This window comes from Tenrec ecaudatus, chromosome 14 (assembly GCF_050624435.1).
Source record: "Tenrec ecaudatus isolate mTenEca1 chromosome 14, mTenEca1.hap1, whole genome shotgun sequence".
NCBI lineage: Eukaryota > Metazoa > Chordata > Mammalia > Afrosoricida > Tenrecidae > Tenrec > Tenrec ecaudatus.
In genome coordinates this window covers 119,320,239-119,330,806 of record NC_134543.1, presented here as the reverse complement: position 1 = coordinate 119,330,806, position 10,568 = coordinate 119,320,239, and positions in this window count along the sequence as shown.

Here is a 10,568-nt window from a genome sequence, read left to right as displayed (position 1 = left end):
CTCAGAAGCACCAACAAAGGACCACAGTTCCTGTCCAATAGACAAGGTCAACATAATATAATCTAAATAGCCATCACTTGCTTTACTTTGTTACCATGATGGTGAAGAGAGATTCCGTGAGTAGCAGAGCCTTTAAAGCTTGGTTGGAAAATCAGACTTTGGGATAACACACACGTAATGCGTATATTCACACATATCCAAATAAATGTGTGCTATTCTTTACGCTAAGTATCTCTGGCTCTAGGTTCCTGGAAAGGGGGTGGTGGTGACAGGGGTGGTGGTGGCGGCACTACTGCTGCTGCTTACGCTGATATATGAGGCTGAGTGGTACAGGTGTTTTGTGATGGGGTGCTCATGGGAAAACTGACGATTGACTCCCACCCGAGGCTTCTTGGAAGAACAGCCCTTGTAACCTGCTCTGTGAACATTGCAGCCCAAACGCAAGCATACTCTGGAGTAGTCGAACACTGTAGCACATAGTGTCCCTAAGATTCAAGGGGAGACGCAAAGGCAGCTGACAATAATGCTTGCACAGCATTTACTAGGCCCCAGGTAGTGTTTCAAGTGCTTAAATTCACGTGAACTCATCTAAATCTAACAACAAACCCACAGAATAGGCACTATTATGATCAACACTTACAAAGTGAAGGCGGGCAGCAAGGCATGCGAGGTGAAACAGTGACTGCAGGTCTCAGAACTAACACATGGCAGAATTTGGATCTGTACCCAGATCGTGGGGCTACACACTCCGGGCTGTTGATCACCAGGCCTGGCTGCTGAGTCCTCACAATCTAATAGAAAACGCCCGAGGTGCTGGGGCAGACACTCAGGTTAGGCTAGTCAATTCTTCCATGTACAGGCATACCTCAGAGATATTGTGGGTTTGGTTCCAGGAGACCACAATAAAGTGAATCTTCCAATAAAGCAAGTAACCTGAAATTTTTGGCTTCTCTATAGGACATATAAAAGTTATATGTGGTCTCTTACAGTGTACAATAGCATGATGAAAAAGTTTGAGACATTTTGATAATTATGTGACATGGAGGCACAACGTGAGCACAAGGCTGTTGGGGGGAAAATGGTGCCAATAAATTTGCTTGACAGGGGGCTGCCCCAAGGTTTCAGTTTGTAAAAAAAAAAATCTCTGTGCAGCTCAGCCAAGTGAAGCGCAGTCAAACAAAGTGAGTTTTTAGTTTATTGTGCCAACCTGGCCGATAAACCCATGTGGGGTTAATTGCAGGGTAGAGAGATAAATGGCTCGGTGAGCCTCACCTTTCCAGTTCTTGGGTCTCCTGCTTTGTGATGTTGCACCAGGGTGCAGCTGCCTTAGCAGTTCCCTGCTTCAGCTTGCAAGGCTGACTTCCTGCAAGACATCCCCAAGGAGAAGCCACATGAATCTACCCTGATGCAGCCCTAGGTGCTGAAGCAGCCGTGTGGAGACCCCTGCTAGCACTGAGATGCTTACATTGTCACTGACTCGTCTTTCCTCCTGCAGTCGGCATCATTGCTTCTGTTTTGTGAGACGGAGGAAGACTTTGTGGATTGGTGTTGGACATAAGAGTTAATGGGTTAATATTGGACTTATGGGCTTGGGAAGCACTGGATTGGGATGTTTTCTTAATGTGCACTTCACCTTTATATAAAACTCTCTCTTATACATGAGTTTCTGTGGATTTGTTTCTCTAAAGTACCCAGACTAACACACAAGGTATGCCTGTACTCACAGGTTTAGAAGGTTTAGAAGCTAAAATCTGAACATTCACCCAACAATTCAAGTCCTTTCTATAATTCGTCACAGTGTGGAGAAGCAAATGAAATGATTAAAATGACAAAGACATTGGAAAAATACTGCCTACACCGTCTATACTTTCTGGCACACAGTGAAAAGAATGCGGCTTTTGAAGTCAAAACATCTAGCCTGAAGGCCCTGCGTATGCTTTATGGGTTACTCAGCCTAGAGCATATCATTTCACTTAGACTCAGAAGTGTTTTCTTACCTGTCACATGGAGATTAATGTCTCTACTTGTGGACATATGTCAGGACTGAGCAAGATAATGCGTGTGAAAGGTTGGGAAGGGAGGTTACTCAAGTTCATTCTTTCAAAACACGTAAGCACAAATCTTACTAAAATAAATTAAGAATGCAAGACACTGCATGCACTATCTTATTGCCAAATATTGTTAAATTTAGAGATTAGTCTAATAGATGGCAGAAAAAAAACAATTTTATTTGTTGATTGAATCACTTCTCTAAATAGCCCTTACACGTTCTACCATATGCACTGGACAATTATCCACCTGGAAAGGGTTTTTGTCTAAGTGTTGGCTGCTATTTTATATGATTAACACTATTTTGCGCAGTCAAGTTACTTCCATTACTACTCCTTCACTATTTACGAGTATCATTGGTGTCGAAACAATCTGCACACCCTACGTGCCGTGCTTGTCATTATTTGTGTTAGGTGTCGTTGAGGCGGTTCCAACCCTAGTGACCTTATGCACAACAGAATGAAGCATTGCCCATCTTGTCGCATCCTCACAAATGTTCCTCCACCTGAACCCATTGCTGCAGCCCTGGGGTCAATCCATCTCCTGACTGGTCTTCCTCTGCTTTGCTGCCTTTCGATTTTACCAAACATGTACTTCACCGGGGAATGGTCTCTCCTGCCAAAATGTCCAAAGTATGTAAGGCAACGTCTTGCCATCCTTGCCTCTAAGGAGCATTCTGGCCGTCCTTTTTCCAAGAAAGACTAGTTGGTCCTTTCAGCAGTCCGTGGAACTTTGAATATTTTCCTCCAGCACCGCAATTCAAATGCATCAATTCTTCTCTGGTCTTCTTTATTCAATATCTAACTTTCACATGTATTTTTTGTGGCTCAATTATGCTACAAGGACTGGCCTACTTCCCAATAGTGGAGGAATCACTTTCGATTTAACACCCACAAACCCCAAGACTAAGATTCTTTCTGATCCAAGATGCTAATGAATTCGATGGAACGGGAGCTCTAGGCTAAGAGGCTGTGGCACCAAGGTCTTCCAACTGGGGAAAGAGAAGGAGGACAACATAAAGAGGAGGCTGTTGGTAGACCCTCATCATCGTCAGGAAGCAAAGAAGGTACCATAAAATAGATCCTGCAGTTAGTTGAAAATGTAGCACCTTCTCATTTGATCTATCTTAAGATCCATTTAAATTTGTTCTAGTTTTTAATATTCTCTCGTGTCTTTTCCATTGAGGTTTTGAAATTTGTCTTGTTTTGTTATTGTTGTTCATTTTTAAAAGATAGATTGTGTGTGCGAAATCCAGGATAGGTACATCGATAGAGACAGTAGCTGGACTCATGGTTCCGTAGAGTATGGCAGGGGAGGTTGGGGGGAAATGGTAGAAATGAATGCAAGAATGAAGAAAATGTTCTAAAACTGATTGTGGTGAAGATTGTTCAACTCTTGCTGATGTGACTGAAGTACCGAATTGTATGATATGTGAATTAAATGTCAGCGAAACTGATGGGAAAGAAAAGGTTTTATAGCAAAAGAAACAGACTTTGATCATGATGATCAAAGGGTATAAGGGCAACAGTAGGCTAGGGGTGGACAGGTGTTAAGTTTGGGGCAGGGGAAGATAATATTTTATTAGAGGGAAATAGGCAAAAGAAATAGAAAGGGGGAGCTCGGGCAAGCCATTATGAGTTTTATTAGATTGTCTGAGTTGTTGGATGCAAAAATGATCATCTCTGCTATGTAAACCACCACCTAGTTCACAATAAAATGTTTTTTAAAAAAGATCCTGGAAGGCTGGGATCTGTAGCAGTTGGGGATAAAAGGCAGTAGGAGAGAGTTAGTGCAAGCTTTCCCTTTTTTCTGGCTCATCTTCTTGTATCTATAAAATTAAGAGAGTTTCTAAACCGAGCTAAAAAGAAGCAAGTTTTTCTGAAAAAAAAAAAATCTGAAACAAATGTTCCTGCCCTTCTCTCACCCCTGCCTGGATATGTGGTGTTATTGGGTGTGACTGAGACAATTCTGAATGATAATGACCTTTTATGACACAGGAGAACTTCCCCAGGGGTTTTCTAGGCCATAGGCAGTATGGGCCTGAAAAGGAGCAGGACTCTCAATGCAATGGATTGGCATAGTGGCTGCAGCGACGGGCTGAACCCTGAAGCCTGACAGCACTTGTGACGACTCACAGGACCCAGCAGCGATGCCGTTCTAGACTTGATGGCCTTGAACAGAGCAGCCATCCGTGTGCAAGCAGATTGCCAGATGGTGTTCTCGCAGCTGTCAATCATTTGGTTAGCGGTTGAGTGCTTAACCATCGGGCCACCGTGTCTCCTGATAGATTTTCCCAGGCTCTGAGCCACCTTTCTCCCACCATCTTGTTTCCATGTGGCCACTCATAGTGTCTTTCCAATTTGCAATTCTGATGTCACTTCCCTGACGAACACCTCTTCACTAGGCCCTCAGTGTGTCTCATAAGATGCAAACTCCTTGGCACGCCCGTGTGATTTCTCTATCGCTATAAGGAAAACGCACGACTCCTAAAAACATTGTCTCCAAATCCAGTGATTTCAAACAACAGGAATCTATTATCCTCCTTTCTGTGGGTACAGTCTCAGGCAGAGAGAGCAGGCAGGCTTTGCCACCGCTCTGTGATGTGTAGAGCGGAGGAGGAAGATTTGAAGGCTCACAACGAAAATCCCCCAGACTTGTTCATCCCAAGTGTGAGGGTTGGTCCTAGCTGTTGGTTGGGAGGTGTAGTTGAGGCTGGGCCAGAATACCTGCACATCACCTCTTCCTTGGGCCTCAACTTCCTTACACGCAGGAGCCCTGGTGGCATGATGGCTTTCGTTGGCCAGCAGTTTGCAAACACCAGCTGCTCCATAGGAGAAAGACGAGGCTCTCTACTCCTGTAAAGAGTTCCCGTCTCGGAAACCCACAGGGCCAGTGCTATGACGTCCGGCAGGGTCACTATGAGTTGGAATGGACTCAATAGCAGTGAGTTTGGTTTTGTATGGTTTTCCTCGGTCTCAAGAGAAAGATGAGACGTTCTGCTCCCATGATTTACAGCCCTGGAAACCCAAGGGAGCAGTTCTATGCTGGTTTAAAGGATTGTGGTGAGTCGCGGTCCATTGGGCAGCAGGAGGGGAGGGGTCTCGAGGAAGAGAGAGGGTAAAAGAGAGCATGCATGCAAGCATGTGTGGAAGGAGTGCAGACACCCAGAACCAAAGCCGACGCATCAGAGGCAGAGAAAGGACGATTGGCAGGGGCTACTGATAATGTGTGAGAAGAGAGAGCTCGGCAAGGAAAAGGTTAGCCCTTGAACCATTAAACAGATCCATTCTGTACCATGTCGGTGTTACAATCCAACATGGGCAAATGCTCAGCTTTTTTTTTTTAGTGGCATATTCAGGCATCTCAAAGCCTATTCCATTTTAATCACTCTGGTCTTTTCCTAGGAGCCTACAAATTCCCATGCCTACATAGACCCTTTGACTCTTTTTCTGCATTGTTGAATGTCAAGAGCTTTCATATCACGTTTTTCTAGCTTACATACCACATTTTTCTACCATCTAACTCACATAACACTGAAATATCAACCAACCTACAAGTTGCTATCAATTCAAACATCTAATATGGTGTTAAAAAAAGGAAGCTTTCGTAGCATGAAAGACTCACTTTATTCTCACTTTCTATTCTACTACATCACTTCCTTAGCTTGTCATGCTCTGACTCAATTCACCCTTTCTAGACAAATGTCCTAGGCATTCCTACACAAACCTGGTTCAAAGTAGTCAATTTTTCCTCGGTCACCCTAATAAGAAACTACAATTTATGCATACCCTCCAGTTTCTAACAGATTTGTGGTGGTTTCTGTTGTATTATGAAGTGTTTTTTAAAATCATTTTATTGGGGGCTCATACAGTCCTTATCACAATCCATACATACATCCATTGTGTCAAGCACATTTGTATATTTGTTGCCATCATCATTCTCAAAACATTTGCTTTCTACTTGAACCCTTAATATCAGCTTCCCTAGATAATTTATAAATTATTATTTTGTCATCTTACACTATCCGACGTCTCCCTTCACCCACTTTTCTGTGGTCCACCCCCCAAGGAGAAGGTTATATGTAGATTCTTGTAATCAGTTCCCCCTTTCTACCCCACCTTCCCTCCAGCCTCCAGGTATCGCCACTCTCACCACTGGTCCTAAAGGGATCATCTGTCCTAGATTCCCTGTGTTTCCAGTTCCTATCTGTACCAATGTACATCCTCTGGTCTAGCCAGATTCGTAAGGTAGAACTGGGATCATGACAGTGAGGGGGAGGAAGCATTTAAGAACTAGCAGAAAGTTGTATGTTCCATCATTGCTACCCTGCAACCAGACTGGCTTGTCTCCTCCCTGTGACCCTTCTGTAAGGGGGTGTCCAGTTGCCTACAGATTGGCTTTGGGACTCCACTCTGCACTCCCCCTCATTTACAATAATATGACTTTTTGTTCTTTGATGCCTGATACCTGATCCCTTGACACCTCATGGTCACACAGGCTGGTGTGCTTCTTCCATGTGGGCTTTGCTGTTTCTGAGCTAGATGGCCACTTGTTTATCTTCAAGTCTTTAAGACCCCAGATGCTATATCTTTTGATAGCCGGGCACCATCAGCTTTCTTCACCACATTTGTTAATGCACACATTTGTTTTCAGTGATCATATAGGGAACATGGGCACCCACTGACATGCTTCTTTGTTCTTTGATGTCTGATACCTGGTACCTTTTACACCTCTTTGTTACACAGGCTGGTGTGCTTCTTCCATGTGAACTTTGTTGCTTCTGAACTAGATGGCTGCTTGTTTATCTGCAAGCCTGTAAGACCCCAGACACAATATCTTTTGATAGCCATGCACCATCAGCTTTCTTCACCACATTTGCTTATGCACACATTTGTCTTCAGTGATTATGTCGGGAAGGTGTGCATCATGGAATGCCAATTTAATAGAACAAAGTGTTCTTGCATTGAGTAAATACTTGAGTGGAGGTCCAATGTCCATCTGCTGCCTTAATACTAAACCTATAAATATATGCACATAGATCTATTTCCCCACCATTCTATATAAATATATTTACATATGCACATGCCTATATTTAGACCTCTATAAATACCTTTTGTCTCCTAGTTATTTCTGCTATTTCCTTTACTTTCCTCTTGTCCCACTATCATGTTCTGCCTTCATTTGAATTTTCATAATTTCTCTCGGTTACATTGCCCTTACCAGGCCTCTCACATGCGCCTTGCCACTAATTTTGGATCATTTGTTGCTCCTTTGTCCCTGGGTTGGTTAACACCACTTCCTTACTCCCACCTCCCTCTCTCCTATGTCCCCCATAACCATTGGTCCCTTGTTTTCTCCTCCAGACTGTTTGAGATTATGAAGTTTTAATGTGATGAGCATATCATAGTTATGCCATAATTAGTTGGCTCAACTGCGCCTTAACTCTTTATTGCACAGCCTTGCAAAACAAAATGTTTAAATCACTTTCCTATTACGAGTTTTTAAAATGTAGGTCCCTTAATGGAAGCTTTATCACCATATGGAATATATTCACAATAGCATTGATACTTCTATCGAAAGCAGTAGAGGATATTTTTAGATAAATCAACACAATGAACATGGGAGTAGTTAGGAATAGAATTTAAGTTTTCTAAATCAGATTCAATTTTCACTAAAGTGCAGTTAAATATTTTTTAATTAAGAGAACCCCCAAAATGTTAGCTCACTCTGTTAACTGTACATAAAAGTACATAAAATGCAGACTCATCTATCTTAATCATAGTGCTGATCTAAGAACAATTCGTTCTTAGGACATGGCCCAGTCAATACCTGTCCTCACAAAGAGATCACTGAAGACACAGGTGTTACAGCAAAGTGTGGTGAAGAAATCAGATGGTGCATGGCTATCAGATATAACAATGTCTGGGATCATAAAGCCTTGTCTTACACCAAGTAGTCATCTAAGTGAGGTGTCACCTAAGTCCACACAGAAAAAGCTTAACAGTCTATGTATGATCCAAGGATTGCAAATAATAAAATGGAAGGCAGAGGAAGGAACAGTATTAGAACTTAAAAATTCTAAGCACCCTGTTTGTAGAAGGCTATGGGTAGCAATGAAAGCCCAATTACACTTCCAGGGTCCCCCTGTGGATTAAGTCTCCAGTGAATTCCCTCTGACCATGAACTAGAGATGTGACTAGGCTTCCCATAACAATTAATGCATTGGGAATTAGATTAATGAGAATTTAGTTAGGTTAAAACTTAACATCATTTGTCCTCCCTTTTGATTTATTTTAAATTTGTTCTAGTTTGTAATATTTTCAGCTCTTTTTCCTATTCAGGTTTTTCTCTGTTTTATTTTGTTATTGTTGCTTTTTTTTAACTTCTGTTGTGTTTGGTTTTCTGTATATGAAATCCAAGACGGGTAAATCTATGGCAGTAACTGGATGGATTGTGTCGTAGAGCCTCTGACAGACCATGGGTGTGAATGGCCTTGCTATCATGCAGTCTGCATTAGAAAATGGAGTATGGCATGTGCAGTTAGGTTAAATGTTAACACTTTATCATTTGACCTCTCTTTTGACCCATTTTTAAATTGCACTAGCTATTAATATTTTCTGATTTCTTTTCAATGGAAGTTTTTCTTGGTTTTATTTTGTTGTTAGCCTTTTTGTTTCTTTGATTGTATTTGTTTGTGATATATGAAATCCAGGCTGGGTGATCAACAGAGACAGGAACTGGATCAATGGTCTCTTGCGAGTATGGCAGGGCAGGGTCTGGGGAAAGGGGAAGGTAATAATGAGTACCAGAAAGAAGTGAATGTTCTAAAATTGATTGTGGTGACGATTGGACAACTCTTCTTGATATGCTTGAACGATCAAACTATATATGGATTATGCCCCAGAACTTTTTCTTAAAAGACAATGAATATATATTTTTAAAGTTTAATTCTTAGTTCTGGTCAGGGCGATTGGGGGGATATCAGGAGTTACTAATGAGTACAAGAAGGAAGAGAATGTTCTAAAATTTATTATGATGATGCCTGCACAACTTTTTAATATGAGTAAACCACTGAATTGTATGACATGAGAATTACATGTCAATAAAACTGCTGAAAGCATATACACATTCAGTTATATAAGATTACTCCAGTTTAAAAAAAAAAGAAAGGAGCAGGGCCATTTAACCTACTGAATTCAAATTCACACCATTTTTCTGGAATGACCTTTTCATATGCCTTTCCAGCGGAAAAAAGTAAAATATATAGGTGGATTACAGCAACACAGACAGTAAAAAGAAAGTCATGGACACTGTCACATGGAGCGAGGAAGCAGAGAAACACCTCTTGGATGTGTGCATTGGCTGGTGGTTTCAACCCGCTGGCCTGTGCTTAGCTGCTCAACACTCACTCATCCAGCCACCAGGGCATCCCGAGACTGGCCGCTAGGAGTCAGGGTCAAGTGATGGCACACGGTCTGTTTACTGGCTGGTTTATTGCATTCCTGTTACCTTCAGAGGAAGACCGTGTGAAGTTAACTACTCTGTGTTTTCTGGTGCCTTGCTCTGCTCAAAGCCTGCCCACAGCCTACTGGTGACAGTTGCTCAATACACAGCTCTTCCCAGTGTTTGATTTTTCCCATTTTGTTTTCAGGACATAGGGCACTAGATAAGGAAAACACATTTGTTTGGGGCATGAACGGTGTTTATCAAAAACAGTTACAGAGTGCGCTGTGCCAACACCGAGTGTCAGGTCCCGAGGGAAAGAGGGGTCATGCTCTCTTTATGAAGTTTGGGGTGTGTGTCTCTCTGACTTCAGGGCCTTGAACAGCTTGAGCACCAGGGCAGGCCCCGGTTCTCGTCAGGCACTTAGTTATGACCACCAAGCCCCAGGGTCTTGTCTTCTGTGCCCCTGTGCCCCCTGCTTCTGCTGAGAGCAGCTTGCAGAGGATAGTTCACGTTGGCACTGCTTTGATAACAGTGAGTGGGTAAAGTCAATTATGAAGACAAAGTACGGGCTCCTGAACCATGACCAGGCCTATCATTTTATTGTTCACCCCCTCCAAGTCTAATGTACATATGAGATTGTGTAAATAAAACAAGTTAATCTTTGCAGGAGTATATTTTTAGCTTATTTGGTATATAGTACATAATAAACATGTATAGTTAGCATATATTACCAGGTGCACTTAGTAATATCACAGGGATATAGAGAGTAAAGAATGTGATTAATAACCCAAGGCCAACTGCAACATGAAGAGTGTAAACTGAAAACCAAAACTCAAAAGTTTGAAAAAAAACTCTTTATTTTGTTGTTGTTGATGGGAAAGTACACAGTGAAAACATGTCAATTCGTCTCTAGATGCCTGGTTCAGCGGCCTTGATTGTGTTCCTCAGGTTGTGAAAGCATTCTCATCCTCACGTTCTGAGATATTTCTCCTCCATTAGCATAAAACTGGCTGCCCCCTGGGTTTCTAGCTAATCTTTTGAGTTGCTGTGCTTAGTTTCATACTATACAAATA